The sequence below is a fragment of the Microtus pennsylvanicus genome, chromosome 11, assembly GCF_037038515.1.
Source record: "Microtus pennsylvanicus isolate mMicPen1 chromosome 11, mMicPen1.hap1, whole genome shotgun sequence".
Classification (NCBI taxonomy): domain Eukaryota; kingdom Metazoa; phylum Chordata; class Mammalia; order Rodentia; family Cricetidae; genus Microtus; species Microtus pennsylvanicus.
The window spans coordinates 85,078,846-85,101,231 of record NC_134589.1 but is presented as its reverse complement, the minus strand read 5'-3'; positions in this window follow the sequence as shown (position 1 = coordinate 85,101,231).

Sequence of the window (22,386 nt, the reverse complement as noted above, 5' to 3'; positions counted from 1 at the left end):
CTTCCTCCAGATACTGCACTACAGATCATAGATCCACCTGGTCCCTTCCTTCCAGGCCAGATATGTGTGGCACTATTCAGTGTGCCCCACAGGTCAATTGAGGACACTCCATCCCTTTGAGATTTAAATAAAGCTGGCCAGAACCTCTGATGCCACATCCTGTGGGAATTTGACAGCCCAGCCCTGGGTTTCGGCGAATTCCTAAGGATTTGCTTTTAAGGTGAGGTTTCGATGGATTACTAACTCTGCAGAACTCTGTCTCGCTCATGCTTTTCTGTCTTCTCAGCTCTCCATCTGGTCGTCTTAACACAGAACTCACTTCCTCGAATCCTCTGTACCCACACATGGGTACCATTTGGGGGTGTGGCAGAGTTGACCAGTGGCAGTAACTGACAATTTCCACTGCCAAACAGACTATTGGGAAGTAAGATATTTAGCGCTGTGGTTTTTGTAAAAATCCCACATCCATCTATTCTTCCACTAGGAACTTTTTAGCGGTCATCTTTCTCCTTGAACTATTAAATTTTGCAGGCTGACCTCGCTGTTTTTTCCTGTCTGTTTCTTGAGACGATGTCTTGCTTTGTAACTCGAGTTGGTATGAAGCTGAATAACATACAGTCCTGATTACATCAAGTTCTCAACCCTTTGCCGCCCCGTCTCCAGTACTGGGATTATAGCTGTGAGCCGCTATCCCAAATTCCTCTCACTCTTTCCTTTATTGTCTCTGTTCTTCTCATAACATTACATTCCTGCCCCTCATTTTCACAGAGCTCTCTCCTTTGACACTGGGTCCTAGCCCTTGTGCCAAAGCTATTTATCAAAATATTTTCTTAAGCAACAATTACCTTCTTCTTAATAAGCCCTCTGCCACATACTTACAACATGATTTCAACTCTTCTCACTCATTAAACATTTTGTTGCTGTTGCTAATGCCTCTTTTGGCATTCATTTCCCAGAAGGAACAAAGTGAGGTCTTCAGGAGAAACAAACACTTTTACTAATATAACAAAAAATCTACCTTTATGGTTCCAAAATGGTGCTTGGATAGGACCCTGGGTGGACTATTAATGACTAGTATGGATCTACATTGTACCTCTTATTTCTTTTCCCTGAAGATGTTTCAGGCAGTCAGGTTTTTAATTTACAAATGTAAATTAAATAACAGCAATAGACTGTATAGTTGCAAGTCCAAAGAATTTTTCATATGAGAGATAGGATGGAGACACCTTGGATACCCGACTCTCATTCGGAATGATGAGCATGTTTTCTTCATCTTCTGGTTGCTAAGGGACGTCCTAGCAAAGATGAATGCATATATTTTAATATGAACTTGGTTGCTTACAGTTGTTAAATGTGACTTGGACTAAAAGCGTCAAAGAGTAATTAGAGAGTGTTAGAATGATGATTACTACTTGAGAAAACCCCATTTTGAGCTCATAATGGTTGGAGACAATTTGGAGTAACCCAGAATGTTAAATTAATCTTATATTATATTCATAACTGTTGACTGGAAAGATAAAGCCACCTGAGATACATTTTAGGTATGCTAGTATTTATTTCCTCAATACTCAGTTTAGGCCAGGTATTGTGTTAACATCATTCTATGCACTGGGTCATTTTCTCCTTCCTAAATAGAACTTGAAGCTATGGGAAATATTATTCTCTTCATTTTATAGGTGAGGAAACTGGGGTGTGAAGCCACGAAGCAATGTGCTCAAGGTGCCTTGACCATGACTTAGAGCAGCACGAGACTCAACCGATGCTGGCCTGGAAGCTTCAGTGTCCTTCCACCCTGCCCACCCAGAGAAGAAAACGGAAACAGATCATATGGAACATTCCTTCCCATGGCAGCAACATTCTTCCTCATAAATGCTATATTTATTTTTATGTTTGCAGGGTGCCTCAACAGCTCCCCCTTGAGTCTCTAGTATGCTTTCATTGGCAAAATCAAAACCGGGTAGGTGGTCAATATTTTGAAGGAAGCCACTAAAGGGAATGCTTTTTTCCATTCTCTCCCTTGTGGGAGCCAAGGCTGCACAAAAAGTAAGGGGAGAGTTCACCGAATCTTAAAGAGGAGAGAGGCTCTGGTTCACAGGGACATGAAGAGGTTGCCAGGGAGAGCTCAGAGATCACAGCTATCAGAGAAAAACCCAGATTCCATCTTGGTCTCTGAGGGAAAAAAAATCAGTCCTTTTCAAAGAGCATAATTTTGCATCTTGATTAAAGTGTCTCGGGAAATGAACCTCATTAAATAAAACCAATGGGTTGAAAGTATGTAATTAAGCTAATCCATTTTGCTTTTCTTAATGCCTTAAATACCTGTTTGTATGGAAGCCTGAACATCATGAAACTTCCTCAGGTAAAAGACAGTGTAAGCCATGGGCGACTGAGAGTCCTTGTATTTCTTCAGGGGCTCAGTCTCCCTTGAGTGCTCTACTTCCGCAACACCATCAAAACAAACATGTCCATGGATATTCAGCAACACAGCTTCATATTTCATATTTCACACACTTCATTGATGACGTTGTCTTAGTTAGGTTTTCTATTGCTGTGATAAAACACCATGACCACAAAGCAAGTTGAGGCAGAAAGGGTTTATTTTGTGTCTTAGGGTTTTTATTGCTGGGAAGAGACACCACGATCACGGCAACTCTTCACGAAAGAAAACATTTAATTGAGGTAACAGGTTACAGTTCCAGAGGTTCTGTCCATTATCATCATGGTAGGGAGCATGGTGGCTGGGAGTATGGCTGCATGCAGGCAAACATGGTGCTGGGGAGTTCTACATCTTGGTCCAAATCAGGAAGTGAACTGTCTCAGTGGTCTTGAGCATGTTTAAGCTCTCAAAGCCCACCTCTACTGTCATACTCCAACAAGGCCACACGTCCTAATAGTGCTACTCCCTTTGGGGGTCATTTCTTGTAAACCACCACATTTTGCTTATACTTTCACACATCACAGCCCATCTTTTAATGAAATCATTGAGGGAACTCAAAGCAGGAACTGAAACACGGGTCCTGGAATAGCGCTGTCCACTGGCTTGATTCCGCATGGCTTGCTTAGTCTGCTTTTTTTATGCCCCAGGACTACCACCCAGGTGTGGCACCCTCTGCAATGGGCTATGCCCTCCCACATCAATCACTAATTAAGAAAATGTGCCACACACTTGCCCATAGGCCAATCTGATGAGTCATCTCCCCAATTGATTTCCAAATGTCTTCCCAATCACTAGCTTGTGTCTAGTTGACATAAACCTACCCAGCACGGATTGATCCACTTACTTGCATTCAATATTTAGTGTTGGAGGAAGACTGCTTGTTTGTTTCCCAGCCACCTGGCAGCTCAGACCTGAAATAACCGCACAGAAACTGTATTAATTAAATCACTGCTTAGCCTGTTAGCTCTGACTTCTTATTGGCTAACACTTATATCTTAATTTAACTTTTTTCTATTAATCTGTGCATTGCCATTTGGCTGTCGCTTACTGGCTAAAGTTCTGGCATCTGTAGTGGAGCTACATCGCTTCTCTCTGACTCCTCCTTCCTTCTCCCAGCATTCAGTTTAGTCTTCCCCGCCTACCTCTATTCCCTGAGCAGGTCCAAGACAGTTTCTTTATTCATTAATGGTATTCACAGCATGCAGAGGGGAATCCCACATCAATTTAATAGACATCTATCATGTGTCAAGCAGTAGAAGTGTCTGCCCTTGGGGAGTACACAATGTATAGGAATCAGAGTGGATGTTCTTCGGTAATATGATCCTTAATCCCTTTGCTTTTCTGCTAGTCTGCTAGCTTTCCTTCATAGTCTTGTGTAGGTGACCCTTGCTATCCTTATAGATTCACACCACTTCTATAAAGATTGATTTACAACTCTGTGTTACCTATCTACTCTTATTTTTTGGAACATCATATCCATATGCTCATCTTTGTGCTTTTTGAACATAAATAATTCACACAAATCTGCAAGTCTATATATCCAAATCTTAGCCCTCAATTGTTGTTCAAAATCTGCTTAAATCTTAATAAGCTGATCTGTGTTCTATTTACTAAGAAATCCAGATCATAAGCATGGGGGTTGTGTAAAGCTTCACATTCTTTCTCATGAACCCACAAGTTCTCCCCCATAGTTACAATATCTCTTTGTGACTATTAAACACCTATTTGTCTTTGGTTCACCCCCATTTCTTGGCACACTGATTATCATGAGTGTACTATGTCAACAATATAGATGTCAACAGTTTAGATGAACACACTTGTGTCTTTTCACAAGGTCAGAGTTTATTAACAAATTATAAGTTTATTAACAATTTATAAATTCATGTGGCACAGTAGTTTCATTGTCAGTAATTTGCCAGATAGTCCAACTTCGTTGATAGTCCTGGGCAGAACAAACATGGATTCTTTTATCCTAATCTCAATTACTGATATTAACTCTCAGTTCAAACATTACATATCACATGATAAATAGATTTCTGTCTGTCTATCTATGTTATAGAATGGCTGCAAATGGCTAAAAGGGACAGAGTTTCAAGGGGTTTCTAAGATGAATGGTTTTTCCAGGTGAGCTGGAACACTGGTAGAGACGTCAGACGTCTGTGGGGATGAGATAATGAACCAGGAGGAGGTCTGTTAAGAGACACACATTTGAGCAGAGCTGCACAGTGGAGTTCAGCTGCAGAAGTGAAAGAGGAGGACCAGGTCTAGACAGACAGATGGGCAGAAGTGAACAGAGGGATAGGCAGCTTGAGTAGTTTGCATCAACAATAGGGACCTCGCTGAGCTTAAGCTCCTGGGATAGCTGGGAGTCCTCTGCCTGTTGGTCCTTTGATGCATACATCAAGTGGTCAGGTGATGGTTCAGCAGGGCCATAGTCTTCATGGTGCTAGGGGTCTCCTTTTGATGGGGTCTAGGTGAGAGTGTTACATACTTTCCTTGGTCTGCTGTGTTTAATAAGTTATTGACTCTAGTTTTACTAATGATTTTAATACAACAATGTGATTCTACAGCCCCAATTCACTCTGATAAATGCACAGGATGTGACCTTTTCACTCACAGGAACAAGTCATTTACTAGTCCGGGCTACGTGGTGTTGTAGAAACATACTGTTCACATATCCACCCAAGGCCGACAGCAGCCATGGTGGGAAGGGGAAGGATCTGAAGGGTCAGTTGTTCATTGATGGGAAATCATAGAGATTCCTGAAGGGCTCCTCACACAAGCAGAGCATAGACGTTCCAGTTCCTTTTGGCTATACCCTGCTCTTTGCCTTTCTTCTTCCACGGTTCAACAGTATCCTTATGAATATCTTTTCTAATAAACCAGAATACACAGGTAAGTATTGCTCTGAATTCAGCAAGTGACTCTAACAAATTCATCCAACCTGAGAAAAGGTTGTGGGCACCCCTATCTTGTCCCTGTCAAATGCACAAGATGACATCAGGATTGGCTTAAATGGGAGAATTCCTCCATCGCATTATTTCCTTGATTGCTGGTAAGCAGAAATCCCCAAAGCATCTCACTGCTGAGTATGAAAGAGAATCTGAGTTTAGTCTCTCCTGCAAGACCTATTCTAAACATCTGTCATCTTTTACTAGTACAAAGTTTTTACACAGTCTCTTGCTCCCATTCTTATTGAACCCCCCCCCCCAAGCCTGCTCTTCACACATCTGTCATGGTGATAGCCAGGAAAGAGAAATTAGACTGGGTCTCTTGTTTGTACAAATTAACCAAGTCCACAGTAATTCAAGTGATGTATTCAAATTTGTCTCAGATGCTGATTCCCAACCTCATAGGCATCTCAGTCCTCACAGGATGGGCTGCTGGTGTGGGATTCCCCTCTGAAGGCTGTGGGTATGTATTACTACCATTGGTTAATAAAAGAAGCTGCTTTGGCCTATAGCAGGACAGAACATAGCCAGGCTGGAAGAGAGAGAGAGAAAGAGAGAGAGAGAGAGAGAGAGAGAGAGAGAGAGAGAGAGAGAGAGAGAGAGAGCGGGGTCAAGGAGAAGCCATGTAGCCACCACAGGAGACAGACACCAGGTGCCACACAGAACGTTACTGGTGGGCCACAACCATGTGGCAATACACAGATGAATAGAAATGACTTAATTTAAGATATAAGAGCTAGCCAATAAAAAGCATGAACTAACAGGCTAAGCAGTGTTGTAATAATACAGTTTCTGTGTGATTATTTCGGATCTGGGCGTCCGGGAAATGAACAAGCAGTTTCCGCCTACAGGTTGCCTTGATATTAGGCTTTGGTGAAGAGGATATGTACAAGTCCCTATGATATTAGCTATGATGCGCCCGCTCTGTACTGCATAGTTATAATTATAGACTTTCTTATCTCAGACCACACCTTCCTTCAAAAGAGGCATTGATGAGACAGAAGACAGGCAGATCCTACAATAGGCAGATAGAAAGGGACAAAGGAGTCCCACAGGGGAGTGGCAGCATGCAATCATCTAGCGGGACTGCATGAGCTGAAATGCCACCAGCTAACTAACCTGAATGCTATAGGTACCTCCTTTCGCAACACGTCCCCCTTCCTGCTTAAAATAGGTGCTCCAGACCTTGGTTTCTAAACGGCCCACCAGGACTACAGCCAGACTTCATTATGCAATGGAGGGTCTTCACGATTTTAGGCTCACTAATATATAAAGTCTGGTCTGTTCTCCTTTCTCAAAGCACATATAACCTCTAAACAAGGCCCTCTGCTAACAACCCCTTTAGGTCCCTCCCCCATTAGCTAGGAGGTTTCTCTTTCATCTTTTTTTTCTTAATAAAAATCTCCCCTGCTTTGCCTGCTCCTTGTGGTCCATGTGCCTCATTCCTCATGGTCACGAAACAAGAGCTTGAGAAAGAGGAAGAATCTGCAACATTAATGGACCCACTCTGTAGTGAGGAGACAGATGTGTGAGGTCCTACTGGGAATGACTGAAACTAGTTGTATGGTATCAGTAACTCATTGAATGAGAATTTCAACCCAGGACTCCAAAGCCTTGACTTTTCTCCTATTACTGTCATATGGTGGTGCCTCTTCTCCTAGGAAGTCTTTTTCAGTAGCCATAAATTTATGGGAATAGTAAATTCTGGCTATACAGAAGAATTTGTATATGCATAATTGACTATTGACCTAGGCATCATAAGAGAGTCCTGCAGATGTGGGTAATTTTTTTTCTTTTTCTTTTTATTGATAAAAGGAGAATAAAGAAAAGAAAGAAAAAAAAAACAAATTTCCACCTCCTCCCAGCCTCTCATTTCCCTCCTCCTCCTCCCATTCTTCTCCCCCTCCTCCCACCCCTCTCCCCTTCCCCCCACTTTTCTCCCCCTCCCTCTCCAGTCCAAAGAGCAGTCAGGGTTCCCTGCCCTGTGGTAAGTCCTAGGTCCTCCCCCCTCCGTCCATATCTAGGAAGGTGAACATCCAAACTGGCTAGGCTCCCACCAAGCCAGCACATTGCGTTGGATCAAAACCGCGTGCCATTGTCCTTGGCGTCTCATCAGCCCTAATTTTTATAAATGGTGGTAAGGCTCTACCCCTGGGAATCTGATTACAGAATTGCACATGGTGCAACCTGAGTTCCAGATGTTGGTTTGGGGTGTGAGTGTGTGTGTGTCTTTTAATGTTTTCTGCATAATTCTGACTTGTAGCCAGACTTGGAAGAAGCCTTGTTTCCAGTCAAGATGACCTCTCTGAACTTCTCTTTCTGAAATCTACTAGCCAGGTAAGCAGGCGGCTTCAGAACTGACTGTTATTTGGACAGCACACTAAGACAAGAGATTATCTGAGAGGTGACTGTCATCCTCAGTGGCTTCTGGACACTAATTGCTTATGCAGAATTATGTGGACAAGAATTTCAAACCCGCTCAGAGAATTTGTTTCTTGCTGTGCATCCCTGTGCAAATGCCATCTACATCTTCCCTGGCAATCCTTCAGCAGTTTACTGTACGGTCAGAGACATCCTAAAGGTGGAGACTTCATTCATAGCTGGAGTTGTGTGACAACTGAATTTGAGGAAAGAAAGAGAAATTAAGAGCAAGAACTGGCGAGGAGAAGGGATAGCACACTCTCATCTGCCTAGTCTACTGAGGCACCTACCCTTTATATAGAGCTCAGATGGTCCTTCAGCACTTAGGCTGAGAACTGAAACATACTGCTTTAAATTAAAATTTAAATTTTTAATTAATATCAATAACAACTGGGTTATTTAAACTATTCCTGTGGAGGGTCTGCGGGGGTGTGGATGAGTGTGTGGGTGAGGTGTGATATGCCACATGCATATGAGCACACAGGGCAGGCACCTGCACTTGTAAAGGCAGAAGCATAATCTCCTCTGTCGATCACCATCTTGTTGCTATGAGACAGGGTTTCTCACTAAACCAGAAGCTTGTCATTTTGGCTAGGCTGGCTGGCCGGTGGGATCTTGGACTCCTCCTGTCTCTGCCTGCCAATGTTGGGGTGATGGTCATCCACAGCCATGCCTGGCCTTTTAAATATCGATGTTGGGGATTCCAATTCATGTCTTCGTGCTTGCAAGCACTCTTACCCCTGGAGCCATCATTCAGCGTCTCTGAGTCTCACCTTATGGAGTAAAGATTACCTGGACAATGAGTACTGTCCCCTCCCTTATTGCATCACCACTGTCATTGTTATCAGGATTGAATGATCAGTTCCTTCCTTATGGTGGAAGAACTGAATGGTTAGGCATCTGGGTGCTGGAAGCTGATTCTATGGCTCTTGGGAATCTACTCCTTAAGAACGGAAGAACTCTGCGTAAGTAAACTTGCTTCAGTCTCTACCTATAAAATGGCCGTTCTAATCCCGTAGGGTTGTTAAGTAAGTAATTAATGGGTAGGGGAATCTCAGTCATTCCTGGGATTTAACAAAGACAATGGATAATATTTGTTTTTAATTATCATAGCCATATATAGAAACTCACCACCAAATGGATCATCTGCCTTCTTAGCAAGCTTCCAAGTCAAATCCAGAAAGAAGTTTAGCCTTTGAATCTCGCAGTATTTGCCATGCGCATGATCTATGATGTGGTGGAGAGTGGAGGCGTGTGCTCTGGGCGCTCAGTGTCATCTTGGCTCCTCTAACAGGCCGGGGAAACCAGGTGTCAGTCTCTGGGGTTCTCCTTGTAGCACCTTGAGTGTGTATGTCTACGAATATTCATTCCAAATTATAACCTTCAGATACTCTACATCAAGTCCTGGATACTCCCTCTTGTCTCTGCCCCAACATGTTGGTAACCACTACAATTCCTTATTTCCCCTGCATTCTGCTCATCACACCCAACCAAGACTGTGCTGAATCATTTGCTCTGGCCCCTAGAATTTGTCATTTATACAACTCAATTACTGCCAGCAAGGCTTAAAGGCAAGAGGCTAGATCTTGAGAACAGAGGATACTGTTACCATGGCTTCACTATAGGGGGGGTCTCTAAATGACAAGGAACCTTTCATCCAACTTCAAGCCTTGATGATGTCTGTTCTATTTGGTGTTGAACTAAAGGCTCTTCTCTCTCGCTTATTTTTCTGGTTTATTGTGTGATATATCATCTTTCCAGCTTTCGTTGGGGATAAATCTATTCTACCACAAAATCCTAAGAGTTAAGAGTTGTTGGGTACCCACTGTGTGTCACTGTGTTATTATATTAACACAGTATATCCCAGGACTCGTCAAAAATACACAGATGTTATCCTTCTAATTTAAATTAAATTTGAATCTTATTTTTCATTATTTCTTTTACTTTTAAGATTATAATTAGATCCTTTTCCATTCCCTTTCCTCCCTCCAAACCCTCCTATATACTGTTCTTGCTCTCTTTCAAGTTCACCTCTTTGTTCATTAATTGTTGTTACATGCATATATGCATATGTGTATTCATATATATTCCTAATAATAACCTACTCAGTCTAAATAATGTTGTTCACATGCATGTTTTGGGCTGAGAATTTGGTATTGTATATCCACTTGGTGTGCTCTTCCATCGGGAAGACTATTTCTCCTGCTTGCAGTGTTCTTTAGTTGCCTGTAGTTCTTTATGAAGGGCTGAGGTTTTGCTTATCAACTTAAGCATATCTATTGTTGATGTCTTTGTTCGGCTTATTGATTCATTTTTGCAATGCTCAAATTAAACCCCAGACATGTGTTCTATCACAGATCTACATTCCAAACTCAGGATCAGAAGAGATTCCTTACTCCATGTAATGCCATTTTTTCCCAAGATTACATTAAATGAATCATGCGCCCCAGGGAGTGGAGAGATGGCTCAGTAGTTAAGAGCACTAGGCTGCTCTTCCCAAGGACTGGGATTTGATTCTCAGCACCCACATGGCAGTTCACAGCTGCCTATAACTCCAGTCCCAGGAGATCTATTGTCCAGGAGATCTTCAGGCTGATACACAGACATACGTACATAAATCTATTTTTAAATTTAAAGGAAAAAAAGACACATTTACTTTATGCTAGGGAGATGACTCAGTGATTAAAAACACTGACTGCTCTTCTAAAGGACCAAAGTTCAATTCTGGGCCCATATGGCAGCTCAAAACTATCTGCGACTCCTCTGGCCTTTTCTGGGCACTAGGCATGCACATGGTACACAGATGAAGGAAAATACCACAAAAGAAATAAATAATTTTTTAAGAATCACAAATGAAATTATTTTAAATTATAATTAAAAACTGCATTAACCACATTTTACATTTTTTAAATGAAGCATTATCTTCCCCTTTCAAATAAAGATATAAAACTCTGAGAATTTAAAATGCATACCTCATATGACACAGTAGGTACAAGCCTGAGATCAAAATCCATTTGAATATTCTCCATTATGTTATGGTTTTCTTAGTATAAAATTGGAGAGTGGTATGCACTAGGTGATTATCCAGTGTTTCATGAATGAGTGAATATAAAACTAGAGGTGATATTTAATCATCTGTTTGTCTGGGTACTATTCAGTGATGGAGGAAGGTCATTGGTTAAATTAAAAGAAACTGCTTGGTCCTCATTGGTTAGAAGATAGGTGGGAGGAGTAAACAGAACAGAACGCTGGGAGGAAGAGGAAGTGAGCTCAGACTTGACAGCTCTCCTCTCTGGAGCAGACGCCTCAGATAGACGCCATGCTCCCTGCTCCAGGGAAGATGCACGCTATGAAGCTCCGACCCAGGATGGACTTAGGCTAGAATCTTCCCGGTAAGACCGGTGCTATACAGATGATAAGAAATGGGCTAGTCCAGGTGCGAGAGTTAGCCTAGAAGAGGCTAGGTAGAAATGAGCCAAGCAGTGCTTAAATGAATACAGTTTGTGTGTTGTTATTTCGGGGCAAAAGCTAGCCGAGCAGGCAGCTGGGGTGTTGGGGACGCAGCCCCGCTGCCACCCTTATTACTACAATTCAGAGAATACACTGTGTCTTCCTGATACATTCATTGCTATGGTACATTCTCCTAACCATGAGAAGCATGCTTTCACTAGCAACTCACAGGGCACTCCTACAGAAAATTTTGTTTGAGCATTTTTACTTTCATGAAGAGGAAGAGGAAAAGGAAAAGGAAGAAGAAGAAGAAGAAGAAGAAGAAGAAGAAGAAGAAGAAGAAGAAGAAGAAGAAGAAGAAGAAGAAGAAGAAGAAGAAGAGGAAGAAGACAAGTCTTACAGAGTTTCCTAAGTGAGGAATCTGAGATTCTGCAACTGCTGTCTCTGATACCTAAGGTGAGGGTCACACTTGCTGAACCCTTCTGCCTCCTCACAAAGTTGACAATGACTGCCAAGGGTTTATGCTTTTACCCACCCCTCCCAGATGACATTTACATTTTAATAAGGTCCTACCACACTTTAGCTCAATGCTTCTCAGAGTGCAGTCCCTGGGCCTCTGGGACCCAGAGAACCTTTCAGGAGGTCTACAGAGTCAAAACTATTTTCCTAATAATTCTCAGATGTTATTTGCCATTTTCACTAAGTTAACGTTTGTACTGACGTTGCAGTGGTGGCTCTAACCGCCAACGCTTCCGAATAAATCAAGACATTAGTCCTCAACTGTCATTGCCTGCTTTGACACTACACTCAAGCAGGGTGAAAGCTTATTTCCTTAATATTTATGAGGAGGCAGTAAGCGGTGTGAATTTTATTAAATCTGGACCCTTGAGGACACATACATTTAAAACATTTTATGTGACCAAATGGGATACACACATAAAACGTAGCATCTTGCATTCCTAAGGATGCAAGCACTTGTGCAGCCGTTTGAGCTGTGAGTTGAACTAGTCACTTTTGAGTGGAACAATATTTTTTTTTCTTGAAGAAATGACTGACAGGCACACTAGTTGTTAAGTCTTGGCAGACACTTTCTTTAAAAAAAAAATGAACAAAGCAAGCCTGTCACTTCAAGGAAAACAACTGACAGGACTTGATGTCAATGATAAAATTTGAGTGTTGGAGCAAAAATTAGAATCTCAAAAAATTTGTATCTGCTACTTGTGAGCTTGGCATTTCCCCAATGCTTCAAAATTCTTCTGATCAGATTGGTGGTGATATTAGTGGATATGATTTTCTTCATATTGTATAGTGGGGTATGTCAATATCTAGGAGATCTGCATAAGTCAGAAAAAAAGTCAATATTTTCCAAATGATCAAGTATGATATTTGAAAATTGTACCTGGGTAAAAAGACCCACTGAAAGTTCATATCAGATCTAAAGATTTCAATAAGGAAGTGTATGAGAAGTTCACAGATACGTGTGGGGCTCTGTAGTTCAACTAACATGCTTTGGCATAATATAATAATAATTAATAATAACAATAGTCTCTGTGGTTATCTAAGAAGGCTATAAAATGTCCCTGCTTTTCCAACAATTTCTCCCAAACAACATCCCACAGCAGACTGAGAACAAGGGCAGTTATAACCTACCTTCCTCCCATTTTTTTCTTTGTCTCATTTTGTTTTAGTGGATATTAAAAAAAGTCTACATTAGACATGGGGAAGGAAGAGATAGGAGCCTTGGAGACAGCAGTCAGTAGACAACGTTTCAACTGGTTGCTGTCTACAAGGCTCTGAGTGACCACCATGTCTATCGAAAAGGTACTTTGCTGAAGCCCAACTTGGTCACCCCAGGCCATGCTTGTACCCAGAAATTTTCCGATGAGGAGATTGCCATGGCAACTGTCACAGCACTTTGTTGCCCAGTGCCCCCTGCTATTCCTGGAGTCACTTTCCTGTCTGGAGGGAAGTGGGAGGAAGAGGTGTCCATCAACCTCAATGCTATCAAGTGCCCGCTCCTAAAGCCATGGGTCTTGACTTTCTCTTATGGCTGAGCCCTGCAGGTCTCTACTCTGAAGGCCTGGGAAGAAGGAGAACCTGAAGGCTGCCCAGGAGGAATACATGAAGCGAGTCCTGGCCAACAGCCTTGCTTATCAAGGAAACTACACTTGCTTATCAAGTGGTCAGTCTGGAGCTGCAGCCAGTGAATGAATCTCTCTCTTCATCTCTAAGTATGCCTACTAAGCAGGGGTGATCTTAGGCTGCCCTATCAATACTCCGGGCCCCTGTCTAGCCACTTGCTTTTGAAGAGGGAGCCTTCAGGGTCTTTCCCATTAGTCTCGCTGCCCTTGTGGTTGGTGTGGTGTTGTCTGTGAATGCTAATTCTGACATCCCTTCCAGCCCACTGCCAATAAACAACTATCTAAGTGGTGGTGGGGGAGGAGAAATAGGAGAATAAGAGCCTCAGAAGGCAGGGTGGAGAATCACATTTGGGGCTTAACTTATTGTCTGTAAAAGGCTGGAGGTGTCTCCTCTGCTTCAGAGGAAGAGCCCTCACCTTCTCAGTAGGGTTCTCTCCACTCACATGTCCAAAATGGGGAGAGGCTGCCACCCTACTGTCACTCTGGGCCACCTTCTTTCTTTGCTGAGCAAAGGGTGCTACAAGGCTCTGCTGGCAGAGCTTTGCCTATGTGGGTTAAAGTCAATATTCCCAGTGGTCCTGTTAGGCATGAGTCGTCTTCAGCCAGACATCAAAAGGATATTTTTTGTTTTTAAGTGTAGAACAATGTCAGTGTTCTCACTAAGTATTTTTTTTTTTTGGTTTGGTAAACTGTTTTTCCAGGGGGGAAAAAATCTGTTCATACATAGTGGTGGATAATTTTTTTAAAAAAATTAATAATTTACATTTTCTTGAGTTTAATCTCAGAGGTGATAACTACTGAGGAGAACTCACATATGTGCCAAGGTGCTTTAGAGACTTAATTATTCTTAAAAGCGTGAAGGGAATTTCAGACCAAAATTAGGAGAGTTACTGCTCTACTAGAAGGAAGAGACTGGTATTGCCCCTCCCCAGTCAGAGGGGGCTGGGAAAGAACGTTTTTATGCTCCCTCGCAAAACCCAAATGAGCACTCTGAGTACACGTGGCCCCAGAACCCCCATCAGACTCGCATCCCACAGTCTCCCTGTACCACCGCTTTCACTGCACCATCAATCCTGAACTCAGACAAGACCACAGCGAATCGGGCATCTGACTCCAGTTCTTTCATGGATCATGCATGACCTTCAGACTACAGGACTGGGCAAAGGCAGCGGTCTTTATACAACTCTGCAGGAAGGGTAGTTCTAGAAATCAATGTGAGACCCAGGCCAACAGTACTTCTTGGCAGGAACCAAGAATATGTGTCCATTAATCACCTTGCCAGGGACTTGGGATAGCCCTTTGGGCAGGAAGGGAGAGGCCTGGGAGGCAGAGAAGAGACAACATCATCATCCAAATCAAGACTGAGGTCAGCTGTCCAGCCTTTTCTTGTGGCTGCAGTTCCTGTGGTTACTGCCCACGGCTTCCCCTACTGCATCTACTGTCCCTTGAAGGTGCTTCCTGCCCTGTCCTCCCTACGCCAGCAGTCAGCCCAGTACTGTGGCTTGGACTCTAATTACTAACTGTGCTGGGCAACCCGCCCCTTCTAATTCAGCTTTGACACAAATAGCTAGAAGGCTTGATTGCAGAGTCAGAATTCCCTCTGCAGTGCACCAAGTTGGTTCCCTTCTAGAGAGTGGACTCTTGCTCATTCAACTCAATGGCTGTTACCAATCATCTAGCAGATGCTTAACAGTTCCTGTGCGCGATGATTTCCAGAAAGATCATTTCCAGAACCACAGAGCGTTGGAAGTTCCAAGCATCTCAACCTATAGTTTCTTCCATGCAGGCACCAGCTTCTACTTGGATCACTATAATAATTCCCAACTAATTGTCTCCCAAGGCATTTCTAAAATCTATTTGTTATTAGAAAAATTGTTCTTTTTCTCTGAAAGAAGTGGCATAGAACAATGGTCAAGCCATGCAGTCCTGTGTTTTAATATGTTACACATACTTTGAACAAGCCATTTTCTTTCTTTGTCTTGGTTTCCTTGCCTAAACTCATCACAGGTCATTGCTCTATGGTGAGATTGTATGCCTCTGACATGTATTATTGTCTGTGTCCTGCCTGGCACAGATTTAGTGCTGATGAAGTCTGGTACAACACATAGCCTCCCATGGCCTTGGGGAAATCTTGGTGGCTTGGAGCTATATTGTAAATAAAATGATGCCTACAAAACAGGTTGTGAGGACGCACCTCTGCCCAGAAACTTACTAGTTTGAACTGGGGCGTGTTGTTTGGATTTTTCAGAGCATCGTTTCTTCTGTCTCTAGATGAGAGCGAGCAATGGTTCTGGCTTAAGGGACTATTGTGAGGAAGTACGTAAGATACATAAAAGCTGGGCCCTGTGTCTGAGCAGGGCACATTGTAGACTTTATTGGCTGTCTTCCTCTGAATATGTCTTACCTATTTTTTAGATCTATATAAAGTCAAATCTTCCTTCCAGATAGATCCTTAATTGTAAAGCTCTCTAGTATTTCCTTCCTCTAGTGTAGACTTACCCCACACAACAAAGGCAGTTCTCAGATACGGATTCAAAGACCATTTGCCATGTAGAGAAGGCTCCCCAGATGGCCTCCAGTTTTTCAATGTTCCCTTCAAAATGTGACAAGTCAGACTGAAATGTGAAAATTGACCATGTGCAAATTGCTTAGCCCAGAGAACTTCGAGACCATCACCTTCATCGCATGTGACACTGAGCTCCTTAAATGCAACAAAAGACCAAGCGATAAGCAGTCCATATTGTCAATCATCTCGTCTCAGAGCCACCTTCAGTCCCGAAGTCACCTACACACTTACTGCTGGTAAACTGGTCTCTGTGGTGCCACACTCAAAAAACAGAATGTTTTTATTCCTATACATAAGACTTTCTTTCTTATTTCTTTTTTCAACATAATAGAGTATAACTGGCAAATAAGAGTTGAATATGCTTAAAATATACAGCATGATGTACTGAGATGCACACACAGAGATGATGGTCACCCCAGAGCTCATGAATGCATCCATCTCCTGTATGCATTCCGTGCTCCCTTAGCCAAGGATGAGTATGTAACCCAGGGCTCTTACCATAGTCACCGTGTGTGTTATATACGTTTTAGTTAAACCCTGACAAAAACATTCCCATTATTTTTTATTCGTTTTCTTGTCTAGTTCCTTAAAAATAAACCAGTATTTTGATATGTCTCCTACCTATTACTGTTGTTAGTCACAGAGCTCAGCTTATTTATTAAATGTCTGAAGAGGATAGAGAGAACCAGAGCTCAGCTGGGCGGTGGTGGCACATACCTTTAATCCCAGCACTTGGGAGGCAGAGGCAGGCGAATCTCTGTGAGTTCGAGGCCAGCCTGGTCTACAAGTGCTAGTTCCAGGACAGGCACCAAAAGCTACAGAGAAACCCTGTCTTGAAAACCCCAAAAAAAGAAAAGAAAGAAAGAAAGAAAGAAAACCAGAGCTCCATGGATGAAGTGGAGGCCAGGCTATGACAACCCAAGTGAACAAAAACTCCCGTTTCTCACAAATCTATTGTATGATCCGTGGGGGAGAATACTTAAATTTATCATCTATTTGTTAAATACAAAAAAAGACAACATGAATACATCCCTTGTCACTTACTGAATGAAATTATCTTCTATTTGTGCATATGGTAAACAAATGGAGAAGAGACTCAGAGAAGAATCTTGGTACCAAGCATAAAAGACCTTTATCTCTCCAGGATGTTGTATTATTTTGCTGGGACGATGTGTTTGAAAGGATCTCTGCATTATAACATATCTGATAGATGTGAATTGTTATTATTCCATTGGCTGGCTGGAAAGAAGGCTGAGAAAGAAATCAGGGTCATCTGGTGTGATTTGTTCTCAGTGACTCCCCAGCACTCTCGGAAACTGCACATTTCCTTTCCTTTAATATGCTTTCCAGTCAACTTCCAGTCATTAATTGTTTTACTTTATGTACAATGCAAAGTTTATAAATTCTGTATTTATGTCTTCTTAAGAAAAAACAGAATATTTATTCTTCTCCAGTGCTGTGGTTAGAATGTGAAATGTCCCCCACAGGCTCCTGTGTTTGAATACTTGGTCCCTAGATGGGGTGCTAGTTGGGGAGGTTAGGGAAGCTTACGAGGTGGACTCTCCCTGAAGTCTGTAGGTGTGCCTTGTGTTGTTGTATCCCACCCCACCGTCTGTTGGCTCTTTGCTTCCTGACTACAGAATGATGTGGCCAGCTGATTCTCCACCACATAGGGGCATAACTCCCTTAACTCTAAGCCGAAATAAGCACTTCTGTTAAATTGCTTCTTGGCAGATATTTGGTCACAAAAACAAGAAAAGTAACTAAGACATCCTAATATGTGGCACCTTTCCCATCAAGAAATATGGGTGGGTTGGTTTTTTCTTGCATACAAGATTACTGACACAAATCTGAGAGAGGGGAAACAGAAAGTAAGGAGTTACATAAAATGTAGCCTTGAAATCATGAACAATAGACACTGAGAAGTGTGCTTGATGCTAGAAATTGACCAGTGTGGGTTACCAGTATCAGCACATTTCTTATAGCAAGGGCTGGAACTCTAAATGCTAAGAGATTCACATCTGGTTGTGACTTCTCCTTTATCACACAAGGAATTCTCTTCATACTGTGTGCTAGCCACGGAGTCAGCCTTTACCCTCCCACATTCTCCCATGTTCCCTTTCATCTGCAGCAGGGTCCAGCAGCGGAGATGACCCTAGGGACCATGTGGTTCACTCCTTTCTGGCTGTGGTCAGTGCACTGAGACACACTGAGCTGAGAGAAACAACCAGGGAAGTCTGCGGGGAATTACATAACGATGGCGAAATAGAGGGGCTGTCGCTGCACAGAGTATCTGCAAACTGTGGCTGCAGTCCACCCAGGCACTTTCGCCCAAAGTCCTGACTGTGGGATTTCAATGGATGTACATTCTGAACACAGATTGAGCTCGTATTTCACACCAGGCACTAAGCTGAGTTCTGGAGCCACACAATCAAGTTACATGCATTCCCTAGGAAATATTTGAGGAGAGATAGTGTTTGGGTTGAGTTTTCAAGAGGCACCAGATATTGGTTGGGAGAAAAAGACTGATGAGAAGGAGAAAAGCAATCCAGACGGTGAGAATAGCCGAGGAAGAGAGGGCTCAAGAGCAGGAAATAGCCTGTCAAATTTCATAAACTGTAAATACCTCTGGAGGACCATATAATAAACTGTCTGTGGGACAGGGCGGGACATGGCTGGAGAGTTTAGGTTAGCAGCCAGATAGCCAGACACAAAATTAATGGTTACTTGAACTCATTGTAAAAAATCATGGTGATTTCTACAAAGACTCATCATCAATGAGAAATCAACACAACTGTTTTAGAAAGAACTCTCCAGAGTTGTGAGTATAAATCAGCAAAGGAGCCTTCCAAAACCCAAAGAGACCAATAGGAAGGCTGCGGCAGGGGTAAAAGTTGGCAGGGCGAAGCCTGACTAAAGCAGGGGTCGGTTGTGGAAGCAGAACAAAGGGGACAGAAGCAACTGATATGAAAGAAAGCCACTGTAGGAAACTTTATGAGCGTGACTTCAGTGGCAGGGGGATGAGATGGTAAGAATGAGGTTTTGGTGGAGGGGAGGCTCTAGGGCAATTCTCACATTTTGTCATTTGGCTCATTGTGTCGACAAAGGTTCCTTCACCACGGACAAGGAACCGAGAGGAAGAGCCAAGCTTACGGAATGAGATGATGAGTTCAACCTTTGACATGTTGAGAATTGGTTCTTCAGGGTTTTTAAGTGGATTCTTGCAGTTGGCAGTTTTATACAAGGATCCAAAGCTCATTTTAAAGGTGTGGGTGGATGGCTGGGTGCGGACTCATCAAAGTGTGCAAAAAAAATAGGTTTGAAGTCATAAGTTACAGGAAGAAGTAGATATCATAACTGATGTTCTATCACGTCTTTCTCACTAACCTATATACTTCTCAAAGGATATTCATCTGGTCCATGGGTAGACAAGCGTGTATGGGTATGGTCTGCCATGCTGTCTGGTCTAACGTCCATAGTAAAATGGTTCAAATGGAACCAATCAGGTAATAGCCATGGAATTTAATTTTGAAATCTTTGTACAATGTTTCTAATGCTTTTTACTAGGGGGATGTAAAGTCAGGTGGTGGAGGTAGCTGGATTTGGCTATGAAATGACTAAACAAGGTGAGAGGAAGGAGCGAGTGGGAGAGTGGGGGAGTCTAGACTTCCATGCAGCTCTTGAGATTCTGATAGCCTTCGTGACATGAAAGTTCTGAGATAATTAGAGAAATGTATTTACTGATTGCTCAGATTGATCCGCTAGTTCAATGCAATCACCATTAAAATGCTAGTTGCGTCTTTTCAGAAATTGACAAGCTGGTTCTAAAATTCTTGCAGCCGTATAAAGAAACCCAAGTCACCAAAACTATAGTAAGACAGAAAATTGTTGGAGGACTTAGCCTTTCTGATATTAAAACCTAATACAATTTCACAGTCATGATATTCAAAATTAATTTCAAAAGGCCAGAGCCCTGGCATAGAGATCTAGAGTAGAAAAGAAAAGAATTGAGACTCTGAAAAGAAAACTCACCCTGATGAGCTGATCGATTTTCAGCCTTTTCAGCAGGGTGTTTTGGAATTTCGCTTCCAAAGAAGAATATCATGTGACTCACAGAACAGGGCTCCTTGTAATAAACAATCTAAAAAAAGCGTAACAGCCTCAAGCAGGGCAAGAAAGGGAAATACATGGGCACTGGGCTAAAGATGGCCAGATGGCCCAAGTTAATTTGGGGCTTTAAGGTAGGCCATGCTAGAAAAAACACTACAATCTCACCCACACGTAAAAGAGGCCATGATAATAAGAACATGCTGAGAAAAATGAAAAACAGAGGAGAAACCTACAACAACTGTGCAACAAGGATGACAAAGACCAGCGCTCCTGTCACATTCGCTAGAGGCTGGATGCATTTCTAAACGTTTTGAGTGTATTAATTCGCTCAGTACTCACCGAAGTGTAATAAACACCAGCATTAAACATGGGGGGGGGATCGAAGACAGAGCTTCCCACAGCCAGGGAGTTGGCAGTGTTGAGGAAGCGGTTCTCGGCTCCAACTGCATATCAGAATCACCCCCAGGAACCTGTAAAACACACCGTGTTCAGCCAGCCGCTCACCCCAATTAAATCAGACTCAGTGATGATGTTTTAAACCTTCCCAGGTGCTTCCAAGGTGCAGTCAAGGCTGCGAAGCGTTGTATTAAGGCACAGAAAAATATTTTCCCTCAGTGAACAGCGGGGAGAAGCCTGAGCTCGCTTGGCATTATTGCATCCGCTGGGCACCGAGACAATGTATTTCAGAAGCTGACCTTGAGAACTTCAAAATAAAAATTCTTGGGCCTCAAGCCAAGCCTTGGATCCTTCAGAAACCCTTAGGTAGAGCCTTGTTGTTCATGGGGAGATGGTTTCAGCTTTATTTGTTTTATTATTTTTTATTTTTTTAGACAGGGTTTTATTGTGTAGCTGAGGCTAGCATGGAGCTGTCAATTCTCCTGCCTCTGCCTCCCGGTTGCTAGATTAGATTGTAGGTGTATACCACACCAATCCCAGCTTGCCGTCTACCTAACAGTTTAGCAGACTGATTCAAATCCCGGGTTACTAGGCTCTCTCTGGGTATAATGCCTTGCTCTGTATTTTCCTATTTAACCTTGGGAAAGTTTCTATATCTATGTGAGCTCAGTCTTCATTGTATCATTATGTCTTTCTTACTTATGTACCAGGCTTATCGTGCAGGATAGAAAAAGGAAAGGTATCAACACACACACACACACACACACACACACACACACACACACACACGTGCACGCATGCACACCAATTTCTCATTTAATGCAGTAATCGTTACCATGACAGTCACATGCCTTGACATTTCAGTCAAAAGTGGGCTGCATAGAAGACAGCAGCTCTAGGAGATTGCATCACCTAACACTGGTAACTATCTCAGTGTATGTGAGCTCCCTTTGTGATCGGCACAGAATGACGACATAGCCTAAGGACACTTTACTCAGAATATGTCCCCTTCACTTAGCAATGTATGACTATCTGCTATTCTGTCACCCTGGGTATTAGCACAAAACTTAAATTTCAAGCTTGCTCTCACTTTGGGACACTCTCAAAAGCATATACATGACGTGAAAAGTTTTGGAAACAGAAGAGAGGGGGCTAGCAGAGAAATGGGGCAGTGAAGGGACTATGTAACAAGAATGAAATCCTAGGACCAGTATGTCATGGCTGGGAAGAACCACAGCTACTTTCTAGAAGAATCCTCCATCTGTGTAGCACTGAGACACAAAGGGCAGCTTAGGGTAGAGACTTGTCATGGGGAACAACCATTTGTAAAACAGTGAGGTTTCTAAATGGATGGGATTAAGGCTGGGTGTCTCCAGAGAGCTTCAGTCTACAAACGGGCTGGTCCCTGGTGATTAGACTAGGGATTCATAACCAACCATAACCCCTTTCACACTCTAACACGGTCCGATCCAAAGATACACTCCCCTGGGACTCACATGCTGAGAGATGACGGTGGAGACATACTGAAGTCTGTTTTCTATACTTGACTCATGATTTTTCTTTAAGAGCAGCCCTCAGGTATGTAAAGCATATAAAATGTATATACATCAAACATTTACTGATGACGAATCATAATGCAATATATTTTAAAAGAATTATTTGGTATTTATGTGTGTATGAAATGATACCACTCATTAAGGGCTAGAATTAATTTGTATATGAATGAGATGAATGTCTTTATTTTTACACAAAGAATTAAGCCTTGGATGAATATTTCATACCACAAGATAGGATTTAACCTACATAGAGCATCTTGGATGTTTTGTTTTCTAGAATTAATTGACATTTTGACTTTTTTTGATTATCAATGCTGAAAACGTCTCTTCACATAATTTCAAATTTGTTAAAAATTCT